The 23,203-nt window shown below is 39.6% G+C and overlaps 1 pseudogene; it reads left to right on the top strand.

Moving 5' to 3' along the window:
• Nucleotides 1–14,530: 14,530 nt before the first annotated feature.
• On the top strand, nucleotides 14,531–19,364 carry LOC110339382 (annotated as a pseudogene).
• Nucleotides 19,365–23,203: the final 3,839 nt, after the last annotated feature.

The raw sequence follows: 23,203 nt of genomic DNA, 5'->3' as shown, positions 1-23,203 counted from the left end.
GGCATATAAGGTATTCATCAATCTCATTATCAGGGAAGGGCATTTAAGGTAGCCTCTCCAATATTGCTTAGATGCCAGTTGACATCATTCCTTGTAGATCTCTAGAAATCTCACTAGTGCCAGATCTCTCCTTAAACCTATAATGACTCCCTCTATTATGATATCTCACATCCTGCTCTCCTCTATTCTTACTCCAGCTCAACCTCCCTGCTCCCTGATGTCCTATTCTCCCTTACTCTTCTCCCAGTCTCTTTTTCCCAGCTCCTTCTCCCCTCCCCCCATGCTTCCAATTAGCTCAGGAGCTCGTGACCCATTCCGCTTCTTTGGAGTACCATGCATATCTTTCTTAGGGTCCTCCCTGCTTCCCAGACACTCTGGTGGTGGGATTGTAGGCTGGCACTCCCCTCCTCTATATCTAAAATTCATATATGAGTGAGTACATACCATGTTTGCCTTTTTTGTTGTTTTTTCAAGACAGGGTTTCTTTGTGGCTTTGGAGGCTGTCCTTGAACTAGCTTTTGTAGACTAGGCTCATCTCAAACTCACAGAGATCCGCCTCGCCTGCCTCTGCCTCCCAAGTGCTGGGATTAAAGGCGTGTGCCACCATTCCCCAGCTCAATGTTTGTCTTTTTGTGACTGGGTTACCTCACTCAGGATTGTGAGTGTCAATCATTCTAGTGCCATTCATTTGCTAAAGTTACATTTTCTAATAACTTTTATGATAGTGTGATTTCATGAGGCTTCTTCATGATTCTTCTCAACCTTCCTAATGTTGTGACCCTTTGATAATGTTCCTTGGGTTTTTGTGTCCCCCAGAAGAAAAATCACTCTTGTTCTACTTGATAACTAATTTTGAGACTGTCATAATCAAACTCTAAACATCATATACATGGGATATCTTCTATGTTACCACAAAGAGTTTCTGACTCAAGAGTTGAGTGCTACTGCTCTTATGGAAGGTGACATATTCCATCCTGCTGAGAATCTCTTGAAGCTCAGGAAGAGAGAACTTATTAGATGTAAGACATAACAGTAACTGGCAAGATTCACCAGTGACCCTGCCTCAAGCATATCTAATCCCTAAGGACCTCTACACTGTCAGAGAACCTGACCTGCACACAAGATGCTCAGATCATCCATGAAAAAGACACCAGTCAAACCAACCACAGAAGGCAAGACAAGCACCATAGAAGAAGCAGTGAATGGCTTGAAAGTCATTTGCTAATTCCCTTTGTGCTGCCTACAAGCTGCAGTGATTCTTAGGTCTCCAGTTTATTTCCATCATTCTTACAGGATGATGCAGTGATCATTGAGTCCTTTGTGCTTCTATCAGTAACACACACACACACACACACACACACACACACACACTGTTGTATATCACCCCAATAAAACTCATGGGTCCACTTAGCTTTACAGATGATTCAGTGGATAAGAGAACTGTCTGCTTTTTTAGAAGACTCACTTTGAATTCCAATTACCCTACGTGGGCATTCAACCTGCAAACTGAAATCCTGGGAGTCCAATGCCCATGGGCAAATATATATGCAAACAAATCACCGCTAAAGAAGAAAGCAAACATAATGCTTATTGGTTCACTACTGAGGTCATGTTAGTTTCTACCCTTTGTTCGTCGCTGGTTCCTAATCTGTGCTAAATAGATGCTGCATAGTGTCACTCATAAGTGCTGTAGTTGCTTAGCACAATAGCTTTCTTTCTTTCAGTTATTCATTGATTTGAGAACACTACAGTGATTTCAAAAGTCACTTCTTTAGTTAAAAATCCCAGGTCATTATTTGATCACCTTTCCTCACAGGTATGCAATCATTAGTTATTGTTTCTATTCCTGATGATTGACATTGTAGCATGGGCAGCATGTTAGCCTAAAGGAGTCCTAGTGTGCACTTCTCTAAAAGGTATGTATCTTTTGATTGTTGTTTTTCTTACTTTGGACTGGTTATTGTTCTTTGTTTTTTATTTTTGATGTGCTTTTTTACCTTTTAATTTTGAATTCAGTGTATAATTAGAAAACTTCTACTCTTGCTTTTTTTCTTAAAAAAATTCTCGCTGGGCGGTGGTGATGCACACATTTAATCCCAGCACTCGGGAGGCAGAGGCAGGCGGATCTCTGTGAGTTTGAGGCCAGGCTGACCGACAGCCTCCAAAACAATACAGAGAAACCTTGTCTCAAAACAAAACAAAACAAAAAAAAAAACAAAAAGAAAATTCTCATGTATACCATTCCTGCTTGATTTAAGATGCAGGGACTCCTGCACAATTCTTCACAGACCTTGAAAGGAAAATACCCAACTTTCAATGGAAAAACAAAAGACCCAGGATAGCCAAAACAACCCTGTACAATAAAGGAACTTCCAAAGGCATCACCATCCCTGACTCCAAGCTGTAATATAGAGCTATTGTAATGAAAACAGCTTGGTATTTGCACAAAAACAGTCTGGTAGACCATGGAATTAAAATCCTGATATTAACTTACTAATCTACTAACACCTGGTCTTTGACAACGAAGCTAAAACTATTCAATGGAAAAAGGAATGCATCTTCAACAAATGGTACTGGCATAACTGGATGTGGGCATGTGGAAGATTGCAGATAGATCCATATCTATCACCATGGATAAAACGTAAGTCTAAATGGGTCAAAGACCTCAACATAAATCCAACCACACTGAACCTCTTAGAAGAGAAAGTATTAGGGACCCTTGAATGAATTGGCACAGGAGACCACTTCCTGAATATAATAGACACTGAGATTGACAATTAATAAATGGGACCTCCTGGAACTGAGAAGCTTCTGTAAGGCAAAAGGCATAGTCAACAAGGCTAAATGGCAGCGCAGAGAATGGGAAAAGATATTAACCAACTCCACATCAGAGGGCTGATTTCCAAAATATACAAAGAACTCAAGAAGCTAGTCATCAAAACACCAAATAATTCAATTAAAAAGTGTGGTACATAACTAAGCTGAGAATTCTCAATAGAGGAACTAAAATGCCTGAAAGACAATTAAGAAATTGCTCAACATCCTTAGCCATCAGGGAAATGCAAATCAAAACAATTCTGAGATACCATTTTATACCCATTAGAAGAACTAAAATAAAAAACACCAATCACGCACTTGGGAGGCAGAGGCAGGTGGATCTCTGTGAGTTCGAGGCCAGCCTGGTCTACAAAGCAAGTTCCAGGACAGCTTCCAAGACAATACAGAGAAACCGTGTCTCCAAAACAAAACAAAACAAAACAAAAAAACACCAATCACATTTTATGCTGGAGAGGTTGTGGAGAAAGGGGAACACGTCTCCATTGCTGGTGGGAGTGCAAATTTGTACAGCCACTTTGGAAAAGAGTATGGTGGTTTCTCCAGAAAATGGGAACCATTCTACCTCAAGATCCAGCAATTACACTCTTAGGCATATACACAAAGGATGCACATTCATACAACAAGGACATCTATTTAACTATGTTCACAGCAGCATTGTTAGTAATAGCCAGAACCTGGAAGAAACCTAGATGCCCCTAAACTGAAGAATGGATACAGAAAATGTGGTACATTTTCTCAATGGTGTACTACTCAGCAGAAACAATGGAATATTGAAATTTGCAGGCAAATGGATGGAACTAGAAGAAACCATCCTAAGTGAGGTATCCCAGTCACAGAAAGACAAACATGGTATGTACTCACTCACATATGGATACTAGATATAGAGCAAAGGATTACCAGCCTATAATCCACACCTCCAGAGAAGCAAGGAAACAAGGAAGACCATAAGGGAGACATACACAGTCCCCCCAGTGAAGCAGAAAAGACAAGAGCCCCTTAACAAATCAGGAGCATAGGGAGAAGGAGAGGAGGTAGGAGAAGAGGAGGGGAGAAGAGGATGGGGGAGGAGAACACGAGGGATCAGGAAGATGGAGTGGAGACAGGAATAGAGGAGAACAAGAAAAGAGACAAATCGTAGCCTCTATAGGTTTAAAGAGAAATATGGCACTAGGGAAATGTCTAGAGATCTACAAGGATGACCCCAACTAGGAACCTATGCAACAGTGGAGAGGCTAATTTAAATGTCCTTCCCTTATAATGAGAATGATGACTACCTTAAATGCCATCCTAGAGCCTTCACCCAGTAGCTGATGGAAACAGAAGCAGGGATCCACAGCTAAGCCCTGAGCCAAACTCCTGGAATCCAGCTTCCTTGAGGGAGGAGTGACCAACAAAGGGGTTGAGACCATGATGGAAAAACCCAAAGAAACTGCTGACCTGAGAAAGTGGGAACTCATGGATCCCAGTCTGACAGCTGGGGAACCAACATAGGACCAAACCAAGCGCACCCCCCCCCTTGATTGTGGGTGTTAGCTAGGAGCACTGAGCATCCATGGGGCCTCTGGCAGTGGAATCAGGATGTATCCCTAGTGCACTAACAGACTCAGGAGCTCATTTCCCACGGAGGGGTACACTTTTAGCCTAGATACTCAGGGGAGGGCCTAAGACCTGCCCCAAATGACTTGTCAGATTTTGATGATCCCTCATGGAATGCCTCACCCTCCCTGGGGAGTGGATGGGGAATGGGATGAGGGGGGTCTGTGTGGGACAAGGGAGGATGTGAGGGAGAGGGAACTGGGATTGATGTGTAAAATAAGGTCACCTCTAATTTACATAGAATTTGTATAAGAAAATAAAGTGCAGGCATTCTTTTTCACTAATTGTTATTGTACAGGATGTGACTATGTATATTGCGATGGCTATTCTTGCTTGTCAATTTGAGTATAACTAGAATGGACTACAATCCAGATAAGGAGGGCAAAATTGTGATGCAGACATTCAGTCAAAAGGACTGCATGGACTTGATCTTTTAAACAGGGCCATGCCTGGCACTAGAAGTCTACATAACGACAAGGGAAGATGGGATGGAGTGTGTTTATCTTTTGCTTTCTTGCTCCCATGTTACCAGCATGTCTATTTCTTCACTGGCATTGGAGCCTACTTCTTTGTTATCCCAGCTTATACAGAAGCCCAGACGAGACACACAGCCTTGTGGAACTGAGCACATTCTAGATTAATGGACTTTCCATTCACAACTAGACTATTTGGACTGCAGCCAATATGTCACTCCAATAAAATCATATATATGTATATGCATAAATAGATATCTGTATGCAAGAGACAGAGAGTGAGAGAGAGTAGTTCACTCCAAACCCTGGGTGCCTCAAGAGAACCCAGCTGATATAGACTTTGGTATCACAGTGGTCCAGGAGAATGAAAGTACAAGGAAGAATCTTTTAAGTGTTTGGAGCAGGTCTTTTGAATTTACCAGCACCTTCAGGTTCACCATCACCTTCAGATACTGAAGTTACAGCAATCACTCCCTCTCTTGGGAACACAGAGAGTACTGAAAACCCATGGTGCAAACTGTATTTCAAACTTAAATTATTACTTAAATTTCATCATATTGGCTCAAAATCAGAGTGTTGAGCTAGCCACTAGATAGCCATAGAGGCCAGGCAGTGGTGGCACACACCTTTAATCCCAACATTTGAAATGAGGAAATACCATTATCGGGTGATCAAGGCCACTATGTACTGCAAGAGATTGAATCATTCTAAAAGAAAACTGAGCACACACCTTTAATCCCAATATTGGGGAGGTGGGATTGATAACTCTTGTGCACAAATTTGAGATCATATGAACCAGGATAATCTTTTTATTGATTTTCATTGTCAAAATATTCTTTTAGTATAATCTAGTAGAATATTTGAATTTATGTGCTGACGTTTCCAAAGAGTTCTCTTTGATTTGGAAGAAATATCAAATCTCTTGAAGATTACATTCATCCACACTTACTTCCATGTTAAACCACATTAAACTAGGGACTTGGCAGTCCAAATCTGTAAATATAATTGACTCCAAAATAGAGTTTCTGTGAGTCTTTGATTCTCTGATCTTTCAGCATTTACTCTGATTTCTGACTCTGCGTTTATTAAGACTAATTAGTATTCTGGCTACAAATACTTTTAAATACATTTAAAAGTGAAATTCTTACGCACCATTAATTTTCCATATGAGACATTGGCACACTGTTATTTAATTCAGTATTCTGAAAAGTGTCTTTGACATCTTGGTGGCCAACATCTATAATCCCACAACTGGGCAGGCAAAGACAGGTGAATCTAAGCGTGTTGTAGGCAACCTGAACTCAATAGAGGGTTCAACTACAGCCAAGGCTTCATGGTGAGACGTTATCTCAGATAACATAGAAAAGAAAAAGAAATGTGTATTTTTGTGCTGACTTCTCAGTGTGGAGCCTTAGAGCATGTAAAACTACAGTATGCTATTGTGTGGTGTCAGATCACATTATTTTCACAGTTATAAAAGGCATTATAAGAGAGGTATTGTTGGCACTAGGCTTTAATCCCAGCATTTCAGAAGCAGAGGCAGGTGGATCTCGAAGTTCTTTGCCAGCCTGATCTACAGTGGGTGTTTAAGGGTAGCTGGGATTGCACAGAGAAACAATATCTCCAGGTTGTGGGGAAGAAGTAAAAAATAGAATGTAGTATAATAGAGGACAAAATTAAAAAGTATCTTTTAAAGAATTAGGACAATTCATCTATATTAGAAAAATATCCAACCGGGCGGTGGTGGCGTGCACCTTAATCCCAGCACTCGGGAGGCAGAGGCAAGCGGATCTCTGTGAGTTCAAGGCTGGGCTGGAAGGATAGCCTCCAAAACAATACAGAGAAACCCTGTCTTCTAAAACCAAAAAAAAAAAAAAAAGGAAAATATCCAGAAATGTCTTTCATCATCTTGGTCCCAGTTAAGCACCCTGTCCATGGACACATGACCAAACTTATTTTTTGTTCTTGAGTTTGCTCTGTGTGAGGCCTGAGCTCACAGTGCTGCTCTGTATTGCCCTGACATCAACATGTAGAACACACTGACCTAGACCTCAGAGAGTTTCGTCCCATTTCTCCAAAGTACTAGTATTAAATGTGTGCATCAAAACAAATGTTCTACCTTGTGGTGATATCTTGTTTATGCTCAAACAAATAAATCTTGGCTCAAAATCAGAGTGTTGAGCTAGCCACTAGATAGCCATAGAGGCCAGGCAGTGGTGGCACACACCTTTAATCCCAACATTTGAAATGAGGAAATACCAATATCGGGTGATCAAGGCCACTATGTACTGCAAGAGATTGAATCATTCTAAAAGAAAACTGAGCACACACCTTTAATCCCAGCATTGGGGAGGTGGGACAGGAAGTGATGTGCCTGGACAGAGAAGGATATATAAGGCAGGAAGACAGACCAGCTCACCCCATTCAGCCTGAGAATTGCTAGACACAGGTTCTCACGCTTTCGGCCAGAGGATTCAGTAGAGGTAAGAAGTCTCACTTGGGACAGGGTCTTTGATTCTCTGATTTTCAGCATTTACTCTGCTTTCTGACTCTGCGTTTATTAAGACTAATTAGTATTCTGGCTGTAAAAACTGTTGTGTTTTGATTTGTGGTCGTTTAAACTCCAGTGATACAGCTGTGACTTTTTACAAGAGGAGGGACAATGTTTGCAGCTTACTTACAGTGTTTTGTACTCAGAAATGATGTCATAGGGTTGCAGCAGTCTGGTTTCTGTGGGTGAGAATAGCTTATTTGCTCCTCCTCAGTGTTTCTTAGAAAATTACTTCTTAAGTGTATTTCTCTTTGGCAGATTTAAGACTTTCAACAAATTTGGTCTATAATTAATTCTTTAACATGTTCTTTTATGGTGTTTTGGTCCCAATCATTCAGTTCCATTTCTGCTCCTGAGATTTGACTGGGAAGTTATTCAAAGTGGCATTCAAGTTACACTCACTGAAGATGCTTTCTAGGTTTTTTCAGTCTTATGACTCTGCATGACAATGGAGAATGACTTGTAGAATCCTGTATCTTTACCTACTGAGTATAGTACTGAGTTAGAATTATAGGTACTTTCTGAATGATCTCAAGTGCAGAGCTCACTGATCACCCAGACCTCCTCACCTGTGGAGACAAACAAGGAGCCCTGGAAACCAGAGAGAGAGAGAGAGAGGAGACAGTAGCTAAAGATCTGATGAGCCAAATTCACTTTTGTCATAATCTGTTTCACTATAAATAATTATAGAGACATCCCCTGACAAAGATCATAGGATTATCCTTCTATAGCTATTAGAAGTGTTTCTATTCGAGAATTGATACAAGGAGGCAAGTCAATTTTACATGAGTATGCATGTGAGTTATGCATAGTGGTTTTACCTTCTTCTCTGAGATTCATCCTTCTCTAACCCCAAGAAACAGACTAGGATTCCAGTGCAGACATGATCTCCCTCTGTTGAACAGGCTTTCAGTCCAATAGAAGCTGTTGGTTACCACGAATGCATGTGTGCCCCTCCTGCTCCCTTCGTGTTATGGTGCAGGGTAGATCATTGTTATGGTTCATAATTTCCTTATCTGGGTGAGACTGTTGGCTCCCTTCCTTAATTAAAAGGTTGAATGTTGCCTTATGATACCAGGAAAGCTAGTCTCCAGGGAGAAGGTGCTAAATTCTAGTCCACATCAAGTCTCCAGGCTATGACTGAAGTCAATGGCTGCTTCAACAATAGGGGCATGCCTGCTACTTCTGAGAGGCTATACAGGCCAGGCAGTGGTCATCACAGGATTAATCCCAGGTCAGGAGGCAGAGGCAGTCGGATCTCTGGGAGTTCAAGGCCACTCTGGCCAACAGGAGAGTGAATCAGTCTAAAAGAGAAAGGGAGCTCACACCTTTAATCCCAGCAATTGGGAGCACAAGCCTTTAATCCTAGTACTTGGGAGATGTGTAAAAGGGTGATGGCTGGTTGGAGAGAGAGATGTAAGGCAGGAGGAGACAGGAGCAGTGCAGTCGGAGGTTTGGTGGAGACCATTGGCATCTAAGTTTTCATGGAGATGGATTTGCCCACTTTGACTGAGATACAGGTAACATCTCAGGGCTGACTACTCTTCTTTTCTGATATTAAGGCAAGCTTTCTTTGTTAGATTACAAAGAAAATACCACTACACATAACTTATTTATTTCCTACATCTGGGAGGGCCAAGAGTCTCTGCGTTCATCTAGGAGTTGGTTTGATAAGTGGGGGGGGGCAATGAATGCATGGAGGGTGGGGTGGACCAAAACACCTTAACATCAATCACAGAAGACAACCTTGTTCCAGCGTGAGTAAAATGACAAGAACACCATCTAGTGATGACAGCAGTGCAGGACAGGAAGAACTCAGCCCTGATCTGTTAGCAAAGGTCTGACCACTGACTTCTTGAGACACCTCTTCAAATGTCACAAGTGATGAATTGGTTTTTTTGTTTTTGTTTTTGTTTTTTGTTTTTTGTTTTTACAAGACAGGGTTTCTCTGTATTGTTTTGGAGGCTGTCGGTCCAGCCCGGCCTCGAACTCACAGAGATCCGCCTGCCTCTGCCTCCTGAGTGCTGGGATTAAAGGTGTGCGCCACCACCGCCCGGCTGATGAATTGGTTTTTTGATCTACAGTTTACTGTTGCTGGTGGGACACTGACATCTCAATTTAGCATGTTATTGTTTAGTGTAAATTGAAGCCAGGAAATTTGGTAACTAGGTTGAGGTGAGACTACCTGATTTTATCAGAAAGGCTCAGAATCACTGTGTGGGTCAGATACTAGGATGCAGCATCTTCCTACATTCAGTTAGGCTCTAGGCTGGCAGCAAGTATATGGGTAGGCTGTGTAGACCCGGTCTAGGGCTGCCTGAAATTAACTGGGTGAAAGGCAGCTTTACACAGCTGGAGGGACTGGTGTATTGTGGCAGGACCACTCACCTGTAAAGAGCAGTTGGGAGGATTAGACTTTAGATGGGTAAAGGAGAAGACTGAAGAGTGGAAGAAATTAGAGAATTCTCAGTAATTGGATTTGGGGGAATCCAAGTGTGTGAGGACTGTAAGGTGATCTGTTAGATAAAGAATTAAGTGTCAAAGAGCAAGTCCCAGATACAACTTCAAGCCTATAATGTGGGAGTTTCTTTGAGCAGACCTGGGAGCCAAGGAAAAGACCAGATACTCCCTGGGACTCTAAAACTACCCAGAGCTACAGGTTCCAGTCAGGAGTCCTGGGAAAGTCATCAGTAAATAGGACAGTGTCAGGGAATGCTGTCCAGGAACACAAGAGTGAAGGATCCAAAGATGCAATTAGATTATCTGGTTTAAATCTTATCAGAAATTTATGCTATGTTTGTGTAGCTCTTGATGACAAATTTTAGATTATATGAACTCCACTAATCCTGCTGTTTTTGTTAATGTTCATTGTCTAAATATTCCTATAGAATAAATTAGTAGAATATTTATATTCATGTGTTGATATTTGCAAACACTTCCTTTGTTACCTTGAAAGACCCCTACCCAGGGCCCCCTAGGAAAAGAAAAACAAGGCCAGGCCATTGCCTAATGAAAAAACCCAGACCAGGTGCCTCGCCCAGCTGGCAGGATGTCAAACAGGATCTATGGTCACCAGAGCGGTCATGGGACCCGGATAATAATTGCTGGAGCGTGCCGGGGTCTTTCAGGAGGCAATACCAGGAAACCTAGTCTGTGGGAACTACCCCTGGCCCCAAGATGAGCCAATAAAATGCCTGTTGCTATGCTGATACTTATGTAACCATTAAAACTCTATAAATAATGTGCTCCCTGCAAGCCCGGTATGCTCTGCACCCGAGTTGCAGTAGCATCCGCAGGCACCTGTGTACTCAAGGCACCTCTTGCTTTTGCATCCAGTGGTCTGGCCCCGGTTCTTGGGCAGAGGGTTCAGTTCGGTGCCCCGCGCTTTGATGCCGAGGTCTTTCAACCTTACAAAGGAAAAAGTTCTTCACCTCAGCATCCATCCATGCTCACTTCCATGGTAAACTCCTTTTCTATTCAAGAGAGTGGCACATAAATCTAGGTTTGTCATTCCCAACCTCTAAATATGACTGAATCCAAAAGTAGAGTGTTTGTGAGTTTCATAGATATTGTTGTATACACTGACATTTAAAAGTGAAATTCTTACCAACTATTAATTTTTCATCTGAAATGTTGGCATTCTGTTATGTAAATACAGCATTCTGAAAGTATCTTTGACTGCTTATAGGGAAATATCTTTATTCCCAACACTGGTGAGGCAAAGACAGGTGGATCTCAGTGAGTTTTAGGCTAGGCTGATATCCACAGTTCATTCTATGAAAAATCAGGGTTCTATGGTAAGATCTTGTCTCAGATAGAAAAAGAAAACAGAAATGTGTTTTCTCATGCTGAGTCCTTAATGTTAAACCTTAGAGCCTGGAAAAACACAATATGCTGTTTCATGGTATCAGATCACTGTGTTTTCTCTCTCTCTCTCTCTCTCTCTCTTTCTTTCTTTCTTTCTTTCTTTCTTTCTTCCTTTCTTTCTTTCTTTCTCTCTCTCTGTCTCTGCCTCTCTATATCTCTCTCTGGCTCTCTCTTTCTATCTTTTTTTGGTATTTTGTTGTTTGAGACAGAATTTCTCTGTGTTGTTTTGGAGCTTTCCAGGAACTCCCTCTGTAGACCAAGCTGGCCTCAAACTCACAGAGATCCCCCAGAGTGCACAGATTAAAGGCGTGTACCACCAACAATCAGTCAGATCTCCATATAGTAACAGTTAGAAAAGCCCTTATGAAACAGGTGCTGCTGACAGTAGCGCTTAATCCCACCATTTGGGAATCACTGGGAGTTCATTACTAGACTGGTCAACACTGGCAGTTTAAAGAATAGCTGGGATTAAAAAGAGAAAACATGTCCTCAGGGGTGGGGATGAAGGAAAGAAAATGAAAAGGTTTCTAATACATGATAAAATTAGAAAGCGGTTTGTGAATAATTACCATAACTCATTTACATCAGAAAAATCTCTACAAGAATCTTTTGTCTCCTTAATCCAAAATAAGTACTCTGTTCATGGACACATGACCAAATTGTTAATTTTGGTTCTTCTGTTTGGTGAGATTGAGACCTGAACACAAGGTGTTGATCTGTCTTGCCCAAGACTCACCATGTAGGACAGGCTGTACTAGATCTCAAGAGTTCCACCCATCTCAGTCTCCCAAGTACTAACATTAAATGTGCATCAGAACAACATGTCAAAGCTTGTGGTGATGGTTTGTGTATGCTCTAACAAATTAAGCTTGCCTGAAATTCAGATTTGGGAGTTAGCAACTAGTAGTCCATAGAGCCTGGTCACTTGACACCCACACCTTTAATCCCAACCCCTGGGATTTGGAAACAAGAGGACAGCAGTTCAAGGTCACCGCAGGTTACTGGAGATTTCATCAATCTCAAAAGGAATTAGAGCTCACAGCATTAATGCCAGTACTTGGGAGTCACACACCTTTAATCCCAGCACTAGGGAGGTGGAGACAGGAAATAATTTGGCTGGGCAGAGAGAGGAATATAAGGCAGAAGGAGTCAGCATCTCAGCATCTCAGCCCACTCAGTCTGAGGACTCCTAGAAACTGCTCTCACCCTTTTGGCCTGAGGATTCAGTAGAGGTAAGAAATCTCACTAGAGGTTGGCTCTTTTACCTCTGTGATTTTTCAGCCTTTATATTAATAAGTCTCTGATTTTATTAAGACTATTTAGAATTCTGGTGACAAAACATGTTGTTTCTATTTTGTGGTCTGTTGACACCCAGTGATGTAGCTGTGGGCTTCCCACAGGAGGAGGCTCAATGCTTGCAGTCTGCTTCCTGTGGGTGAGAACAGTTTGCTCGCAGTCTTCCTTGATCCTTCTCTTTGTTTCTTGGAAAATTACTTGTTAAGTGTAATTCCTTTTGGCAGATTTAAGACTTTTATCAAATTTGGTCCGTGGTAAATTCAATAATTCATTTTGTGTTCTTTGTGATCCAAATCATTGAGTTCCATTTCTGCTCCTGAGATTGGACTGGGAAGTGATTGGAAGTAACACTCAAGTTATACTCACTGAAAATGTTTATAGGTATTTTCAGTGTTACAACTTGCATGACAATGAAGAATCATTTGTTGAATCCTATATCTTTATCCACTGAGGAAAGTTCTGATTTGGGGATCCAGGTGCTTCCTGAATGATTGTTTTATCATGTTAGGGGTGCTGATCAAGCAGATCTGTTCATCTGTGGAGCGTTAAAAAAGTGCCTTGGAAGTGGAGAGGGAAGAGATAGTAGCTAAGGATCTGGTGGGACATGACTTTAGGTTTGTCACCTTATATTTCACTGGAAATAATTCTATAGACTTCCACTGAGAAAGATGTCAGAATGACCCTGCTATAGCTATGAGAACACTTTCTACATAAGAATTGATACTAAGAGGAAAATCAATTGTATATGACTCATGCAAAGGCATGCATATTAGTTTTAGGTTCTCCTCCATGATCCATCCTTCTCTAACTCCCAGAAAGAGACTACATTCCCAGCACCAGACTTGGTTTTCTCATTGTTGAGAAGGCATTGAGTTCAATTAGAAGCTGTGTGTGTTTTCTACTACTGTACACTTTGTGTTCTGGTGCAGGGTAGCTCATTGTTATGCTTCATAATTTTCATTGTTGGTAGGACAGAAGGGGCTCACCATCAACTGTCTGGGAGGCAAACATTGATAACCCCAGTAAACTATAAAGTTTTAGAATTCTCAAAGACAGCTGTGACCAGCTATATGAAAGCAGGATGCTGTGGGTGGTTTGGTAGAAAATCCATGTCTCTTGTGTGGAGCATCATGAGGTGAGACAGGGAATTATCATTTATTCTCTAACTGTATGTGCTTCCAGAGATTTATATATCTTATAGGCATATTTGAAGATGATAATGGTTAGAATCTTTATGACCTTTCTAGACATCTTTTTTTCTGTTATTTTACTCTCTTCTCTGTCTGAATATATGTATGTCCCTTCTCCATTAATGGAGTGAGCATGCATGCACACACACACACACACACACACACACACACACACACACACACACACACCAGCATTCCATTTCCCACTTTTTTGGATCACTGTTTCCTAGTTTTCTTCTGCACATTATTCCCCTTATCCCACAGGAATCTCCTTTTATATACATACATACTCTGTGTTTGTGCATGTAAACCTCAAACACTACCTAGTCTCATCTCTAACCTCTCTACTACCCTAGTCTACAATTGCAACCTATGTCTGTATCTTGTAATGTCCTTAAGTCTCTATCAGTTTTATGATAGACTTTTTCTCTATGTAATAATACATAGTTGGTTCTCTATTTACTACTACACAGCTTTAAATGTCATTCCAGGCTCTCAATGGATTTATATTCATTGTCTAGACAGCTGGTCATGTTCTGTATCTTGGGTGGGTTCATGAGGTTTGTCCTTGTTCTTTAATGGCTGTCAGTATTAACTTTTTCCTTTTCTTGTGTTGACCCTTTTTCATGAAAGACAGCAAGCTGTCCATCTAGTCATTGTTCCTGAAAGAGAAACTTGAGGAAGACAAACAGAAAGAAATGGCTGATTCTCCAGTAACCATGCCCCAGGTCAGTGTTCTTGTCCACATTTCTAGATGTTATGTGTACAGATGTTACATGCATTTAACATTTTGCTGTTGATAATATTTTAAAATACATTAGGATAATTGTTACAAACAAGCAACAAATCACACACACTGAAATTAACAAGATCCAAATACTGTACAAATCAATGTATTTGTATGTCTGCATTCTTCGTGCCTCATGACTCAGACAAAATAGATCACCACTATGCATGTCCAGAGAAATAAAGAATCATAAGCCTAAAACCTGATACTCAATATAGAATATGTACTAGAAGGGAAAACATCCAAAACTACAATATTCAGACATGAAAAATATCCAATTCTCTTCTGAGCTGTTCTTCTGTGCTTTATTACATTTGAAAATCACTGAAAATTGATATTTCTCATAGGATTTTAGACAACCTTTTACTGACAGGAAATCTATGTCATTTGGGAATGCATACACAGTTACTACACGTATGTGTACTTTTTTACCTACAAATTAACATAATTTGATGTGTTTATGGACATTGTAGTTGGACTTTCCTTTGTGGGACTGCCAGCTGTCCAACAGTGACAGAGGTTTATTATTAATTATTGAAGTTTGACCGTTAGCTTCGGCTTGTTCCCAACTACCTCTGTTATCTCAGATTTACCTGTTTCTGTTAATCTATGCTCTCACATTTGGCTTTTCCACTTTCTGTCATCTTTGCTTCCAGTTTGTTCTGTATCTTGCTGATGTCTCCCTATACACCAGATTCTTCCTCTATTCCCCTTTGTGTGGAACTCCTGCACACCTACTGGTCATTTACTTCTTTATTAAACCAATCAGGTGCCTTAGTTGAAGGATGCAAGGGTAGACACATGTTCACACAGTGTAATCAAATATCCTGTAATGGGACTTCCTTCATTTTATCATAACTCTACACAAATGAAATATTCTTCAAAATATCTGAAAGTATTATTTTGCCTAGTTGGCATAATCCTATTTTATTAGGCAAACTTTAGATTATACAAAATGTGATTGATGTGAGCTTTTTCGAGCTTGTTGGTAGTGACTGAGGAATACTTACAAAAGTAATCTCAGAGACTATCTGTTCTTATATGTTAATATTAAAAATCATCAGTTTGCAGTGTTACAACACTCATAGTTACTGTGAGAAAATGTGAAAATTATTTTCCTGTGACATAAACAGTGAAGTATACCTTCCATAAGTACCTCCTTGCTTTTCAATGGAATGGAATGGAAACTAGAATTCAAACATATGAACTTAGCATGTTAGAACAGAATTATTAAACTCAACTAATTCATAGAATTGATTGATTGGCACTATTTTACCATGATCTACAGCTACTGCATTAAAGCAAATTTCCTTACCATAAGTATTTCTTTGTAAACATGTACACTCTGATTGTGGGGGACATGAACAAAGCATCCAGAACAGATAGATAAACTATGTACAGACCTTAAATGTATGTTTTTATGGATGTATTCCTTGTAAGCCTGTTGTGTCATACTGTATTCACAGAGTTAGAACAATCATTATGACAATATGACTATATTAAAATCATCTGTTTGATTGACTGTCTTCATCATCTACATCCCTAATTTCCTCAAGTTTACTCATATGCAGAAAGCTCTCTGTCTGGCACCACATTGTCAATCAAGTCTTTTATTTCAGGGTCTGTTGACATTCGAGGATGTGTCAGTAGACTTCTCCCAAGATGACTGGACAGTGCCTGGACTCTGCTCAGAGAGCTTTGTACATTAATGTGATGTTGGAGAATTACAACAACCTGGTCTCTGTTGGTAAGAACATTTTCCTTGCACAATTTCTAAGTTCTCAGTTGCAAGTATTCACATTATTGATAGTAATCTCACTATAAAAGTGCCATAGAAACATGACACTAGGGAAAGCTTTGTGGTGTAAAATAATGGTTTCTTGACATTTTTCTTTCCCTGTTCCATGTATAAGTTGTCGTGAGTTCCTCATATGAATTCCATAATGCATTCAGGAAATTAGTATCATATCACATTTATAGCTTATATTAAAGCCTGATGATCATAGTTGTGCCTGACATGGTACCATTCTCAGAAAAACTCAATGTGAATATTTAAAAGTCCCTAAATTTGATGAAGATTCTGACAGGAAATGGCAGTTGGAAAACATCCCCACATTCCTCTGCTGTGCCTTCTCTTCATGTACTGAGCACATGCTGGGTTAGATGTCAGTGTTCTTTCGAAAATCTTCAGTATGTGTCATGGGCTTCTTCACAGAACATGTGGCTTATTATTTGCAATGCAGGCATAGTCACCTTCAGGAGCAAATGACATTCCACTGGAATGTAGATAGGAGGGAGTGGAAGCTGGCCTAGGATATGAGCAGGACAAGAGTGATGGCTTCTTGTAAAAGGCAAAGCAAGTGTGAGAATGTTTTTGCCATATTCCATTGCATTTGAAAGTATTTCTGATCATTTAACTTAGTATAGAATCATTCTTTCTGTTGTAACTATTACAAGAGCAGCCTAAAAACACCTGAATTATGATAATACTAGTTTAAAATGTCATTTGATTTAATGATCTTGGCACAAGATTACAATAATTTTACCAATTATTAGTCCAATATGGGTTCATGAAACAGGATTATTCTTTAATTGTCTATCTTTGATGTCTGCTTCATTATGAATCCACATTTTACTTCCAGTAGAGGATAAACAGACATCCTCTGGAAAATACTCTCAGGAGTTGGTGTACAGACTAGAATTGAGAATAAACTTATGCACAGTTCAGAATCACAGTATGATGTGGATCTCAGACAGTGGATACTATGGAAATAACTGCGTTGACAGCACTGTCTCAGATGAACACAGCTTCTGTGTTTGACAGAATACTGTCCTTCCTTATATTACTTTTAAAGAATCTATAAGGCAAAAATAAATCCTGTGATGTATTTAAGAAAGACTTTAATCTTTTAAGGAACTTGGTCTTTTGAACACAACTTTTCATTGCCTATCCCAAAATAAGATTGAATACTGTGAGCTTGGTGTTGGGTTAAACAGTTCTTCATCAATTTCTGAGAACTGTTTAAACATGGAGGCATGTATGATAAATTTAATGAGTCAATGATCTGAATCTCAAAGCTATCTTGATCCTACACTTTCATGATCCATCTTTGTGCCATTAGACATTTTTAATAAGTATGAGATAACTGTTATGATTCACAAACATTGCAGACTGTCCATCTGGTTTTGTGATAACACATTCAATTATAGGTAAGAAGCCTGTCTAAGTAGTTGCTGCTTGACTTCTTTTAAGAGAAAACACAGTCATTTATCAGATACTACATCTTGGAACAACCCCTACTAATATGACCTTACTCATTTTCCAGAGAACTATTTCATGTCTGATCCTGTCCATCAGCATGGGAAGACTGAAAAGGAGTCTTGTCAGTGTAATCAGTTTGAGAAAATTCTTCATGACCCCTCCACATGTGCACTTTTTCGAATAAGTGAAACTACAGAAAACTCTAATGACCATAGATGCAGTAGTCCTGGAGAAGCCTCTATTGACTCTACAAATCCAGATAGATATGAGAGCGTGCACACTGGAGAAGAACCTTGCCAACCTAAAGACTGTGTGAAATCCTTAAATTTGTCTTCAAACGTTCAATCAACATCAGAGTCTCTACAGTACAAAGAAAGTGCCCAGGCAGGGAGAATATGATGAATGTTTTGACACTACATATCGTCTTTTTCAACAACCAGTATACATTGAGGAGAAACCGTACCAGTGTGGGAAATGTAAGAAATGTTTCAGCACTGCCTCATACCTCACTGTGCATCACAGAATTCATACAGGAGAGAGGCCTTACATGTGTGAGTACTGTGACAAATCCTTTACAGTGAAGTCAAGTCTTACAAAACATGAGAGAATTCATACCAGAGAGAAGCCTTACACATGTAAGGACTGTAACAAGTCCTTCAGTGTGAGTTCAAATCTTACAATGCATAAGAGAATTCATACAGGAAAGAAGCCTTACAAATGTAATGACTGTGGCAAATCCTTCACTACAAACTCAAGCCTTACATTGCATCAGAGAAGACATACAGGAGAAAAGCCTTACACGTGTGAGAACTGTGACAAGTCCTTTACTATCAAGTCAAAACTTAAACAGCATCAGAGAATTCATAAAGGAGAGAAGCCTTACACATGTAAAGACTGTGACAAATCCTTTAATGTGAGGTCATATCTTATAATTCATCAGAATATTCATACAGGAGAGAAGCCTTACAAATGTAAAGACTGTGACAAATCCTTTACTATGAAAACAACTCTTACAGTACATCAGAGAATTCATACAGGAGAAAAGCCTTACAGATGTAAGGATTGTGACAAATCCTTTGTTACAAAGTCAAAGCTTACACAGCATCAAAGAATTCATACAGGAGAAAAGCCTTACACGTGTAAGCACTGTCACAAATCCTTTACTGTGAGGACAAATCTTATAGAGCATCAAAGAATTCACACAGGGGAAAAGCCTTACAAATGTAAGGACTGTGAAAAATCCTTTACTGCGAGGTCAACTCTTACACAGCATCAGCGAAGTCACACAGGAGAGAAGCCTTACAAATGCCAGGAATGTGACAAATCTTTTGCTACATGCACATACCTGAGAGAACATCAGAAAATTCACACTGGAGAGAAATCTTACAAATGTGGAGAATGTGACAAATCTTTTGCTACATGCACATATCTTAAAAAACATCAGAAAATTCACTCTAGTTAGAAACCTTCCAAATGTAGAGTATGTGACATATTCTTTAAGTAGAGTTTAAATCTTAGAAAACATCAGAGAGGCCACACTGAAGAGTAACCTTACACATGTCCAAAATGAAATGAATTATTTTCCTCCAAGAAAAACCTAGTATACATCTGAGGGTCCATTCTGGGAGAAACCTTAAAAATGTCTGGCATGTGACAAATCTTTTGCCTACATTAAAAACTTTACAATACATCAGAGAGTTCATACTAGAGAGAGATATTACAGATTAAGGAATGTGGCAAATCCTTTGCCTACATGAAAACCCTTAAAGCATACCAGAAAATTCATATCATAATTTTCACAAAGTTTAAAACTGTAGCATGCATTATATGAACCTTTCAAATCTTAGAAGATATCAGAGAGTTTATCCTGGAGAGAAAACACCTTTGGAAATCATGTAACATAGCATTTATACAGTATGCTTGACTTGCAAATCCTAGGTATACACACTGGAAACATAAAGATAAGAAACTTTTGAAAGCCTTTTCTGAACTGTGTTCACATTGAAATAAAGTTCTGGAAAGTAACTGTGTGAATTAGTTTTAATGTGTGTGGGTACCTTGTCTACAAGGATTTCTGTGCACTACCTGTTTGGCAGTGGATACCAGAACAGGGCAGCATATAGCAAGAAGCTGTGGTGTGGTTAAAAACAGTTGTGAGTTATGTATCTTGATCAACATCCAGAAATTGACAATAATGCCATGCAAGGTGGCCTTTCAATCCCAGGACTCAGAAGGCAGAGACAAGAAGATCTCTGTGAGTCTAACTCCATCCTGATCTGCATAGTCATGATCTGCAGAACTTCATAAGGAACCTTACTACTTCTAATAATAATAATGACAAAATATAGTAAAATAAAAATATGGCAAAGACCAAAACTGTGATGTACATCATACAACTCATATTTCTAAGAATCCACATACATTTTACCATATATAAAACCTATTTGTCATTGAGCATTAGCAACTTCAGTCAACAAAACATTCAATTTGATAGATCTTTTGCTTAGTGATCAAATTGCTGACAAAAGCAAATCCCACCCAAAATTAAACACAAAAGCTGCTCCAATAATATCTCATCAACTGCTCACTTTCAAAATCTTCAAAGTAGAATTAAACCTTAAAATAGAAGGTGAGAAAGTGGAAAAGAGACGCTGTCCATGTTAGTGCAGCCATTTCTGATGGGAATGGTGAAAGTCATGAATCTAGACCAACATCTTGACCAAGATCCAACAAAGCTGAGCTATATGATGGTCTCAGCCTGATTTTAGGCTTTGATCGCCACATCATGTATGCTTAGGATGGTTCATATTTGTAGACACCTTGGGGATATTGGATTGATGCAAATTCTTCTGAATGATTAATGACTTCTCTCAGAAGTACGGCTTCAAAGCTTCCCCAGGAATATGAGGTGCATAGAACCTCTCTGAATTTAGAGATATATCCTCATCTAACTTAAAGGAGGGCCTGGGTCCTGCCACAAATGATGTGACAGACTTTGATGATCTGCCATGGGAGACCTCATCCTCTCTCAAGAGTGAATGGGGGTAGGATGGGAAGTTGGTGGGGCATGTGGGAGGACAGGAAAGAGAGAAAGGGGAGCTGGGATTGGTATGTAAAATAAGATTGCTTTTAATTTAAATAAAAACTGAAATCCCCAGTGACGCTTGGCTCAGTGGTGCATAAAGTCAGAATCCTGGAGGCAGAAGCAAGTAGATCACTGAGAGTTCATCAGGTTTCATAGTTCAAATTCCAAGATAACCAGAACTACTCAGAGAAACCCAACCTCATAAAACAATACAGCTTTTTTAAAAAATGAAGAAATGCTTGAGTAAATGCACAATTTCTTTTTAAAGTAAGGAAGAAAATTGTATTTACTCCATAAAAAATAATGAATGTAATAGCTTTCATTAACTGCCAGTAGACCCTCATGGCTGCAATGGAGCATTGTGGGACCCACCCTCAGCCATAAAGAAATCATGTATGTTCCAGGCCTACACAGTTGCTTATTCATAGTACTTCTGAACAGTTGTGAGTCTCTGCATTACCCACTACCAACTGCAAGAGGAGACTTCTTTCACCTAGGATGAGAGTAGTAAAAAATTGATAATTAGAACATGAATGTTTAGAGGACAGATTAACAAAAATATCAATAGCAAAACAGCATTAGGTTCTCTCCTCAGACATATAAATCCCAAGCTTGAATTGTTGACCATGGCATGAATTTCTCTCTGTGGGTGAGGATTCTAAACCAAACAAGAGACATTGGTTATGCCCATAGAAAGCACCAAAACAGACAACTTGCCCAATAGGATGGTATTGTATGGTGCAGGGTCCATTGGAAAGAAAGACCCTTAACAATTTTCTCTGCCAGCACCCTACAAAATGGAGCCAGGAAGGAGAGTCTCCAGGTACATTCAACTTTGGCCTCTCTCTCTCTCTGTCTTTCTCTCTCTCTCTCCTCTCACTCAGACATATTCAAAAATAAAATCACATTCGAAATGTTTGGTGTATTTCATGACACAAGATACTTAGGGTGTTCAAGCAAGATCACTGGCAATTACCAGTTTAGTCTGGAATGCATCTCTGGCTTTCCTGCCCAGTAATTCCCAGGCAGATAACCAGTCCATGGTACAAAGAGTGCATTTCATCTTTTCACTGGAATCGGCATAATTTATCCATGTGTGATATCTCTGTTCAAAGTTTTAAAATGATAATTCCTAATAACTTGATAGTAGTGTGACTTCATGAGGCTTCTTCATACATTCGTCTCAACCTTCCTAATGTTGTGACCCTTTAATAATGTTCCTCAGGTGTATTTGTTCCCCGATCAGTGAAATGATGCTTGTTCTACTTTATAACTAATTTTGCAGCTGTAAATATTAGATATACAGGATATCTTCTGTGTTACAACAAGGAGTTTCTGACACAGAGTTGAGGGCTACTGCTCTTACAAAAGGTGACATATTCCATCCTTCAGAGAATCTCTTGAAGCTCAGGAGGAGGAAACTTATTTGGTGTTTGCATGAATATCTGCTCAAGTGCAGATATACATGCAAACAAATCACCACCAAAGAAGAAAACAAACATAATTGTTACTGGTTCACTACTGAGATCGTGTTGGTTTTCCACCATGTGATGGTCATTGGTTCTTTATGTGTGTGAAATAGATGTTTGACATTGTTTCCACCTGCATAGAAAACAAACATAATTGTTACTGGTTCACTACTGAGATCAGTGTTGGTTTTCCACCATGTGATGGTCATTGGTTCCTTATGTGTGCGAAATAGATGTTTGACATTGTTTCCACCTTCATAGAATCACTCATCGATGCTGTAGTTGCTTAGCACAGTAGTTTTCTTTCTTTCAATTATTCATTGTTTTGACAACATTGGAGTGATTTCAAAAGTCACTTCTTTAGTTATGAATCCCATGGCATGGTTTAACCACCTTTCCTCACAGGTGTGCAATCACTAGCTATGGTTTCTGTTCTTGATGATTGCCATAGTAGCATGGGCAGCATGTTAGCTTAAAGGAACCCTACTCTGCACTTATCTAACAGTTATGTAAATTTTGATTGTGGTTTTCATTAGTTTTGAATTGTTATTGTTGTTTGTTGGCCTTTATTTGCCTTTTAATATATTTAATTTTGAATTCAGCATATAATTACAATACTTGGCTTTCCTTATGAAAAAATCTCACCTATACCTTTCCTGCTGGATTTAAAATCCAGGAATTCTTTTTCCCTTATTGTTATTGTACAGCATGAGTATGTATATTGTGATGGCTTTTCTTGGTTGTTAATTTGAGTTTAACTAAGCCTAAGCCATACCACACTGAACGCGC

The sequence above is a fragment of the Mesocricetus auratus genome, unplaced genomic scaffold (genome assembly GCF_017639785.1).
Source record: "Mesocricetus auratus isolate SY011 unplaced genomic scaffold, BCM_Maur_2.0 contig_11830_pilon_obj, whole genome shotgun sequence".
Taxonomy (NCBI): domain Eukaryota; kingdom Metazoa; phylum Chordata; class Mammalia; order Rodentia; family Cricetidae; genus Mesocricetus; species Mesocricetus auratus.
The sequence above is the reverse complement of the archived record's forward strand: the minus strand, read 5'-3'. Positions and strand labels throughout refer to the sequence as shown.